General features: G+C 45.8%; 1 long non-coding RNA gene and 1 pseudogene across 1 annotated transcript; both read right to left on the bottom strand.

Moving 5' to 3' along the window:
• Positions 1-722: 722 nt before the first annotated feature.
• Positions 723-3,050, bottom strand: LOC119313053 (annotated as a pseudogene).
• Positions 3,051-6,679: 3,629 nt separating this feature from the next.
• LOC119306887 lies at positions 6,680-9,903 on the bottom strand. Its single transcript, XR_005149070.1, has 3 exons — positions 9,421-9,903; positions 8,174-8,505; positions 6,680-8,092 (listed from the first exon to the last, which is right to left on the bottom strand). It is a non-coding gene; the product is annotated as an uncharacterized LOC119306887 (long non-coding RNA).
• Between the last annotated feature and the right edge of the window lie 252 nt (positions 9,904-10,155).

The following is a 10,155-nucleotide window of genomic DNA, read 5'->3' as shown; positions in this document are numbered from 1 at the left end:
TTTTGCTTTATATAATTGTTTTTCTTTCCTGCATTATTTATTTTCTTCTATTTATTTTTGAGTAGTTTTTTGTATAGTTTTTTCTTTTCTGCTTTATTTTTTTTCTTCTATTTATTTCTGAGTAGTTTTTTTGCTGTATTTAGTTTCTTTGTGAATATTTTTGCTTTATATAATTTTTTTTCTTTCTTGCATTATTTATTTTCTTCTATTTATTTTTAAGTAGTTTTTTATATAGTTTTTTCTTTTCTGCTTTTTCAGAGTTCGTTCTTTTTTATATAGTTTGAGAAGTAATACAGAAAAAATACATTGATCAGTACCGCCTTTCAGCCAAAACGCGCTACTGCTACAGAGAAGTACATAAAAAATACATTGATCATCAATGATATTTTTGTATAGAATCTAAATTGTCAATAGGAATCTACCACCGATTTAAGAACCGGCGAAGACTCCTATTGCACCCTCAGATCCTACACATAGAGTTTAATGAAGACCAAATGCTTGTGATAGTTTGAGAAGTAACATATTTAAGGTGGTCAAATTCTTGCTAGGGGAGCGAGGTGGGACTAAAAATAGCCCCTGCCACAAAATCTTTAGTACCGGTTCATGCCACGAACCGGTACTAAAAATGCTGGTGCCCGGCCAGCATCTTTCGTACCGGTTCGTGGCACGAACCGGTATTAAAGATTTGCAATGAACCGGTATTAAAGTTCTCCTCCCGCCTAGTCATTTGAACCGGCACTAATGGACGCATTAGTGCCGGCTCATATGCAAACCGGTACTAATGTTTCTCATATTTGACCCTTTTTCTACTAGTGGAGGATCGATCACCCCAATCGAATTCCTTCATGAGAAAACCATTGTCCACTAGTTCTTCCAAGTAATTCCTATCGGCTTGGTGATTAGAGTCTATGATGCCAATTGCAACCCAGAAATGATTGATTTCTGAAGAAGTAAACCTATGATCTTCAGGGAAAAGGCCACAATAGGAAAAGCATTTCTTCAGATCAAATGGGAGATAATCATAACTAATCTTTAAAGATTGCATGATATCATCATTATTTTGTTGCTTTAGCCACTGATGCTTTTCAAGAACTCCATTCCAATGTTTCTGAGAAAGGTCCTTGTGTAATAGCCTGCCAACTGTTTTGGCTGCCAACGGAGAACCCTTTAGCTTGTTTGCATTTTTTCATGCAATACTAGCAAACTCATCTTGGTAATGCTCAGGCTTGTCGTCTTCACCGAATATACATGCTTCAAAGAATGTGAAGAAGACATTAGACTCCAAACCTCGCAGCTCTAGTGGATCAACTATTTCCATCATGTCTGCTACCTTTGGGAATCGAGTTGTGACAAGTACCATGCTTCCTTTGGCTTCGCCCTTTGTGAAGGGAGCTAGCAGGGTTTTCCACTGATCCTGGCTGTCACATTTCCATATATCATCCAAGACAATCAGAAACCTCTTGGACTTGATACAACGCAGAATGGATCTCTGGAGATGATCTAAATTGGTTGTTTCATTTGCAACACCGCTGCTTCCTCCTTCTCCAGGGGCAGGTATGCAGGCAAGGATCTCCCTGGTGAGCTTAAGCACATCAAAATCAGTGGATACACATACCCAGACTTGGAAATCAAAGTGCTTTTTAGTCCTTGCATCATTGTATAGATGAGTGGTGAAAGTTGTCTTTCCAATACCCCCTGGACCAACTATAGGAAGAACAGAAACAGTGTGTGTGGCACCAGTGTCCGTGATCCGATTGACAATTCCCTCAAAAGTCATGGAAACAGTCTGAGGCCGATGTGGGACCACGACTGCCGTGCTGTTGCTTGGGATAGTGGCGAGCAAATTGGAGACCAAATCACAGTGGGACTGCATGCCCTCTAACACAGACTTGATTTCTCTGGACATGAACACTCTGTCAAAATGCAGCGTATCACTGCCATCATCAGCACTAGCAGAGTTGGAGTTGTTGACGCCGGCAACAGCAGCAGCAGCATCACCACCAACGCCGGTAACAGCAGCAGCAGCATCATCACCACCATTCCTCTTGCTCTTGGGTGTACAGGAGCAAGAAAAGCACTGGAGCAAGCTGCCTAGGGTGTTGGTGACGCGGCGTGGTGCAACGGCATCATCACTCTTGGGTGTAGGCGAGCAAGAAAAGCACTGTACCAAGCTGCCCAGGGTGTGCCGAAGAGCACTACCGGCGTGCAGAGCTTGATGGCGGACAACGCCCTTCAGATCCGGCCCGGCCTCTTGGGTGTTGGCGTAGGTGGTGCCATGGAGCTTGTCATGGATCTGGAAGTAGTGGAGCTCATCCAGCAGGTTCTTCGCCTGGTCTGCGTTCCTGCTCAGCGCCGCCAGCAGCTCCTGTAGTCCAGGGTTGTGGCTCACCTGGGCCTGGGCGTTGTGCAGCAGGCCTCGTGTGTGTGCGAGCTTGGCCCTGATCTGCTGGGAGTTGTGGCCGAGCTCGAGGTTGTCCACGTACGCCGCCACCGGGGCGGCCGACGGCATCGTGAACACCTTGCCGAGGAGCGTGGCCGCCACGCCGAGAGCCGCCGCCATCTGCACTCCGTCGGCCGCCTCGCCTCAGCTCCGAGCTCGGGTCAACGCTGCATGGGAGCGGTGTCGTGTGGGGAGCAAGGACAGGGTACTCTTCCCCAACTGTGCACGCCACTGTACACCCGTCTGCACTCCGCCGGCCGCCGTACGTCGCGTCGACGGGGCAATAATTGGGGGTTAGACGCCGGTGGAAGCTGCAGCTCTAGCGATGTGGTTTGATTCGTTTGACCAACCTATGGATACAAATTATTGGGACCCAAAATGATAATGCAAATCTTTTAATAATACACCCCTGCTGAAAGGTTTTTTAGAGAGAATGTCGGTCTCCTGTTTCATAATATAATAACGTTTTTTACACTATAGAACACAGGCTCTCCGGACATAATTGAAAACATAACGAAAAATACATATCCTCCGTCCCAAAATGAGGTGTCTTAACTTTATACTAGCTTTAGTCTAAAATTATACTAAAGTTGAGACACTTATTTTAAGACGGGGAAGTACATGATATAGATTTCAAAATCTCAAGATTTTCCTCCCATTTAGAATATTTCTTTTGTATCTCCTTTTAGGTGGTGTATATGTGTGAGAACATATCTCAACATTCTCAGGGGCTGCATTTATACGGAAATTTCGGAATCATCCAAATCTGTTAGGATCCAGCTAGTAGTTTCACTCAATCACCATGGTTTGGCTACAAATCGAGAATTGCAGGAGGAGGAAGCAGAGGAAGGAGGAGACAGAGGAGGAAGAACACGCTACAGAGAGGGAGATCGCCAGCCAGGCCGAAGCCTTCCGTCCAAGCCGCCTCTTTCGTGGGCACCCGTGTGCCCTTTGTAGTTGGAGCCCATCCATCTTCTGGGCCAGATCGAGGCGAATAGGGCCGGCCCATAGTATGGTCGCTGACAAAATCCTTCATTTTTTTAGGGAAAAAGGAAGGTTTTGTAGATAAACACAGACTTCTGGTAAAACACATGGAAGATGCAACACAAGTAGATTTCAAAGATTTTGTACCACTGAAGAATTAATCCCTCCGCTGGTTGGTGGACGGGAAGCTGAGGTCCACCATTGCGACTGCATCCACCGCCCAGCGAGTCCCTTTTTCTTTTACTTCGAGAGAAATGAAAAAAGTGACTCGTCTCATTCGTAGGAATTATTTATTCAAACTTTTATGTGTTGATGATGCCACCAGTACTAATTCGCTCATAAATACAAATGTAAATTCGATTTTTTTCTTGGAAAAGGCAAAACCCATACACTAGTAAAGTCGACCAATCCAGGAAAAAAAGGTCAGCCCTACAGAAATTAAAATTAACCACAGGATCAATCATGTCATCTTTCTCTTTGTTGGCATTGTGTCGAATATAGTGTATAAGGTACTCCCTCTGTAAACTAATATAAGAGCGTTTAGATCACTATTTTAGTATTCTAAACGCTCTTATATTAGTTTACGGAAGGAGTAGGTTACAGTTGGACTATGAGTTGTATTGTGTTTACATAGGATGTGGAGTCGTGTCTTAGTAAGACACGAATATCCTAGGCCTCTCATATATAGCAGGGGTAGACACACGATGTAACCTATGTCAACATAATAGCACAGACGCGCAAGGGGGAGCCGGCGGCGTGTGCCGGTGCCCGGGTGGCCGGTGTGCGGTATTGTGACGGTGTCACGGGAGGAGCGCCCGTAATCAAGCCCCGGGAATGTAGCCATATCGGTGAACCTCGTTAACAAATCTCGGTGCCGTACTCATGTGATTGCTTGGTCCTCGGATGATCGACGGTATGTCTCGGATTTATTCTAACAAATGGTAACATGAGCTAGGTTGTTCGGAGGCTGCGGGTTATTGATCTAGAGGAAGTATCGAGTTTGAGATGCATGGGCAAACAGCAGACATGACGTGCGGTGGTTGACCGGTGGATTGATCGGGCGAACGTACATACAAGTCAGGCCCAGTCCGAGGCGCGTACGGGTGGCAGGCTAGCAGTGATTACGGTCCAGGTGCTCTGAGCGGAAGGTTTGTGCGGGCAGCGGTCCACAGGTGGACGCTTGCCGGCCGATGGCTGGGCACAAGGCCGGCTGATGCATCGGTACATGCTGACGAAAACACTTGAGATTTGTTTGAGACAAAAAAAAAAAGGAAGAACAATCTGCAGTATTTCACGTGGCATGGACAGCAGCACAATTAAGAAAAGGGAGCTTTGGAGGTTATGGGGGCAAATGCTTGGTGCACCCATGGAGACTATCAGGAAAGTGAAATTTTCTTTTGGAAGTGTTGCTAATTGCACGTGAGGTTTTACCATGACAATGGCAGATTGGCGATGTGCTTACAAGGCTTACGGAGCCTTGAGCGCGTCATGCAGCCGGACAAGTTCGGCTGGGTCGGACTAGGTAGTCTGACGGATCGACTTGGATGTCGGTTGATACAGAAGACGGTGGTGGGATCGGCGACGACGACGTAGGAGCGTGATGCTGATGGTGACCGACTTCTGGGGCGTGGAAACACGTGACGCAGGCCCCGAGGGCTTGTGTGGCTTCGACAAGACTATGGCGCGGGGTTGATTCAAGACAGTGCACATGAGAGTTTGAAGTCGACGGGGCACGAGGGTGGACTGATCATCTACCATGGAGTCATGTTCAAGGTGGAGCTGGATGAGGGGCTACGGTGTAAGGATCCAGGGAATCAAAGCCTATTCAGCAAAAGAGGAAAAACGAGTGACATGCAGTTCGGACTGGAGCCCAGTGGTCTGATGGAAGCGTGAAACTCGTCATCGGTCGGTGATGACCGGTGGTACTCTGCAATGGGGGTTGAGTGGTGTGGTTTCACGACCCTTGAGACTCGACCGGGACAGCAGAGGCTTGACGCGGTAATAGCGGCGAGGCGTGCGGTATGCATGGGACATGGAGACGGGCCAGGGCTCTGGTGGTCATACATGTGGTGAAACAACTGCGAATTTGACTCGGGATGACTATAAGCAACGGTGAAATTCCTTCATGTTTCAGACAGGCGGTCAAGAAAGGAGCAGTGATGTTGAATTCAGGTAACTCTTATGTGTGACACCCAATATGTGAGTTGTTCACTTTCATGCAGGTCAGTGATCGGTGTGTGATGGCTTTGACAGATACTCTGAAAGTTGGGAGCACAAACTAGAGTAACAAGGAACTTAATTTTGCTCGAGTGTTGACTGTGGTCAAGAAAGAAGGGACTACAAGTTGCAGGTGGAGTCATATGGAGTCTTTGGGGTAGCAGCGGTGCTCATGGGATAAGCTCAAGTCCAATGTACATGGAAGTTTGACGCACGGACAAATCCAGGGTGATGGAGTATATTTGCCAAGGTGGAATTTGTTGAAATTGTGTCGAATATAGTGTACAAGGTAGGTTACAGTTGGACTATGAGTTGTATTGTGTTTACATAGGATGTGGAGTCGTGTCCTAGTAGGACACTTATATCCTAGGCCTCTCATATATAGCGGGGGTAGACACACGATGTAACCTATGCCAACATAATAGCACAGGCGCGCAAGGGGGAGCCGGCGGCGTGTGCCGGTGCCTGGGTGGTCGGTGTGCGGTATTGTGATGGTGTCACGGGGAGGAGCGCCCGTAGTCAAGCCCCGGGGATGTAGCCATATCGGTGAACCTCGTTAACAAATCTCGATGCCGTGCTCGTGTGATTGCTTGGTCCTCGGATGATCGACGGTATGCCTCGGATTTAGTCTAACACTCTTGCACTTGGAGATGGCTCGTTGTAAAGAAGCCCGGCCGATGCTAACTCTGGACCAATAAGATGGAGGGACGGAGGGAGTATTTGGTTATACAACTACTACTATAGTCTATAGATGTCTCATCTGGCCGGCGACAACCAAAACCAGATACCAACTCATTTGTTCTTTTGGTGCTCGAGGTGGGAGAAACCACATACTGCTGTTCTACAAGTACAGTACTATATGAATTCTTCATGCGGCATATTCCTTCCTTCCGAAAGAGGTGCTCGAGGTGTTTCGTTTTTTCAATACTGTAAGTTAGACTAGTACAGGGTACACAATTCATGTTGTGAGTTAAAGTAAACCCAATCCATGAATTAACGAACATTAAAATCGAAAGGCATCACTGCTTGAAGGCTGACTGAAGTTGCAAGAGGATATATTCAGAACAGGTGTGGATGACACATCAATAAAAACGTTAAACTTATCTATGTGTCACAAACTACTATCCAGTAAAGTAATCATATACATGTTTCTAGAATGAGAACAGAACTGACAGCCAGCGACCACCTTCACTTACCAGCAGCAAGTTCTTCTACCTTAATTTTCGCAAACTTGAAATTAACTTTCTAGAAAAAATCTGAGTGCAATGCTAGAAACAAAGCAGATGGGCAGTTATGGAGAAAGAAATTGACAACTAAAAAGGTAAGGAAGAAACATTCGATCATTAATTCTAGCTTCTCCCTCAGTTATTAATTCTGATTTCGAACCAGCACCGGAAGATTTTTCTCTTTTTTTAGTATCTGGGCCATTATTTAGTTATTCCAAAGATTTCATGGTATTCTAAAAATAAATAAATATTTAGCCAATATTTTTGAGAATATTCCCCCTAATATTGAGGAATCAGCAACAGACAAAGATCAAATTTGAAGGAATAACCCCACGCCCCCACAATCACACCCCCCAAGTCCACTAATGCATGGTGACACTGCTAACCAGAATGGTTGTGTGAGGATTGGGTTGAAGATAATGGTATTTTTGTCTAGGGGTAGGTGGGCAAGACAGCTCCTTGAACCAACAGCCTCAACTGGTAGGTAACCACGCGGAAAAGGTAGCGACAAACCTCAAGGAATTAAGAAGCAGAGAGTTGCTTGAGCACATCCAACCAGGAGAGACAATATATACTCTGTGTCAGCTAGCTCCAATATGTTTTTAGCAAGTGGCAGATTTGATTAAGCCAGCAGAAAACTTGCTAGCTTAATCTTGTAGTATTGTATTTGGTTAGGTGGCCGGCTCTTCTCGTTTGGTGGGAGATGGAGTCCTTTTTGGCTCTTTTGCATGACATAAATGGCAGATACTGGTGTGCTACAACTATATGTATGTAACTATTCTTCATGAGACATATATATATATTCAATCCTTGGTTCCGAAAGAGAGATGGCACCTAACTCGAGTACCCATTGCTCATCGGACTTGGCTAACGGCGTTTAGTCTTTTCGATAAATATTGTATAAGTTGGGCTGGCTAGTTGTGAGCTAAAGTGCATCAACGAACAACCAACATGGAAAGGCATGACTGAAGTTGCAAGAGGATATCATATATATATTCAGAACAGGTGTAGATAATAACCATACAACGAAAGTAAATACAGTAACAAGATTTCGAGAGTACCTTGATTCTTATTTCTTCAAAATCGAAACGCATATCGATAGAAATGCTGGTTACCAATTAATCCTTTAAAAAGTCGCCAATATATATAGTTAATCTTGTCCTGCTGTAGGCTGCAGCTGATGAATTTTGTAGTAGTATTTTGTAGCAGATCCATCCATCTGAATCTGAAAGAAAGAAAGAAAGCACTGAGAGGCAACTACAAAGAGAAAAGCTACAAGAAGAAGGCACTTGGGGCCAACTCATACCTGATTGATTGGATTGGATTGGATATTTGGATTGGATTGGATTGGATTGAGCTAAAACCACATTATATTGGAAGGGGCCGGAACGTAGAGCCCCAATGAGAGGATGAGGAAGCTGCCTCGCGTCGGCCGGGGCACCTCCGACCCCCACCGCCGCCCCGAGTCGACCTCCGACCCATTCCGCTGCCGCCCCGACTCCACCACCTCTTCCCGCTCTGGCCCAGCTCCGCCGTCATCGACGACCTCCTCCCGGATAAGGAAGCTCAATCATAGCCCAGATCCGAGGCCGCCGCCGCCGCTGCGCAGCAACTCTGTCCGCCGGTTGCCTCTTTTCGCTTTTTGTTGCGAGGAAAGATGAAAAATGTGATTCATCTATAGGAATATTGATTGAAAACCTTTTCGTTTTTTCTTACAATATGAAATGTTTATGTGTGGATGCCACGAGTACTGATTCACCTCCCTCAATTTTCTAAAAATATATATACTTAACCAACCCCCTCACAAAACACGTATCAATTCACCTATAATACAATTGGATCTTCATAATATGATGTTGGTGGGTGCCCGCCGGCAGTGCCTGGCTCCTTCATCGATGAGCTTGCTTGTCGGTGGTGGTGGTGCTTGGTGGACTTGCCAACACCGGTGTGGCTTGGGTGTTTGGGAGCTTGGGTGAAAACCATGTCTTGGCCTTGGACCTGTGACCGAAGATGCGGTGGGCGTTGTTGACATCCTTAGAGGCATCACTGCATTGTTGCCACACCCCTTTTGCATGGATCCAGCTTCAGTGGAAGCCCTAGATCCCCTGTGATCAGACAATGGTGGTGCCTTGACATCGTTTCCCCTCTCGAGCTTCGGCCTTGGAGCTGGGCATCGGCAAGCGAGACTAGTGGAAGGCATCGATGTTAGCGTTGAGGCTTTCTATGGCAGTGATGACGGGGTGAGCGAATCTGAGGCATGACAACAGCCTCGCACACAAACTGACGGTGCAAAATACCGTCAGATTCCTCTATAGGGATCCAAGCGCAACCATACACCTAACTCGAGTACCTATTGCCCATCGGACTTGGCTAACGGCGTTTCGTCTTTACAATATTGTAAGTTGGACTAGTTGTGAGCTAAAGTGAGCCCAATCTGTGCATCAACGAACATGGAAAGGCATGACTGAAGTTGCAAGAGGATGTTATTCAGAACAGGTGTAGATAACAATAGATACAAAGAGAGTAAATACTGTGTCAAGATTTCGAGGGTACCTTGATTCTTATTTTTCAAAATCAAAACGCAGATGCTGTCCCGGATATTATGCTCTCCTCAATAGAAATGCTCGTTACCAATTAGTCCTTTAAAAAGTCGCCAATATATATAATTAATCTTGTCCTGCTGTGTGCAGGCTGCAGCTGATGAATTTTGTAGCAGATCCATCCATCTGAATCTGAATCTGAATCTGAAAGAAAGAAAGATGGAAGAATTTGTACAGTACTACTTAGCTAGATAAAACATGAAAGGAAGCTACAAAGAGAAGAAGGCCGCAAATCTGTCGACATAGCTGCCACTTGTTCTGGGGGCGAACTAATCCAAAGAAAGGATGAGGAAGCTGCGTCGCGTCGGCCTCCGCGACCTCCGACCCCCACCGCCGCCGCCCCGACTCCACCACCTCTTCCCGCTCTGGCCCAGCTCCGCCGTCATCGACGACCTCCTCCCGGATACGCGCCCAGATCCGAGGCCGCCGCCGCCGCCGTCCGCCATGTCGAGGTTGCCTCTTTTCGTCTTATTTCTTTTCTTTTTTTGCGAGGACAAATGAAAAAAATCTAACTTGTCTGTAGGAATATTGATTGAAAACCTTTACGTATTTTTTTTCTTATAATAGAAAATGTTCATGTGTCAATGCCATGAGTATCAATTCATACCCCTCAGATTTCTCAAAAAAAAAAAAAAAAATCCACACCCTCATAAAACACATATCAATTCACCTAATACAATCAGATCTT

The sequence above is a fragment of the Triticum dicoccoides genome, chromosome 5B (assembly GCF_002162155.2).
Source record: "Triticum dicoccoides isolate Atlit2015 ecotype Zavitan chromosome 5B, WEW_v2.0, whole genome shotgun sequence".
Lineage (NCBI taxonomy): Eukaryota > Viridiplantae > Streptophyta > Magnoliopsida > Poales > Poaceae > Triticum > Triticum dicoccoides.
Note: the sequence above shows the minus strand (reverse complement) of the source record. Positions and strands in the feature narration are given on the sequence as shown.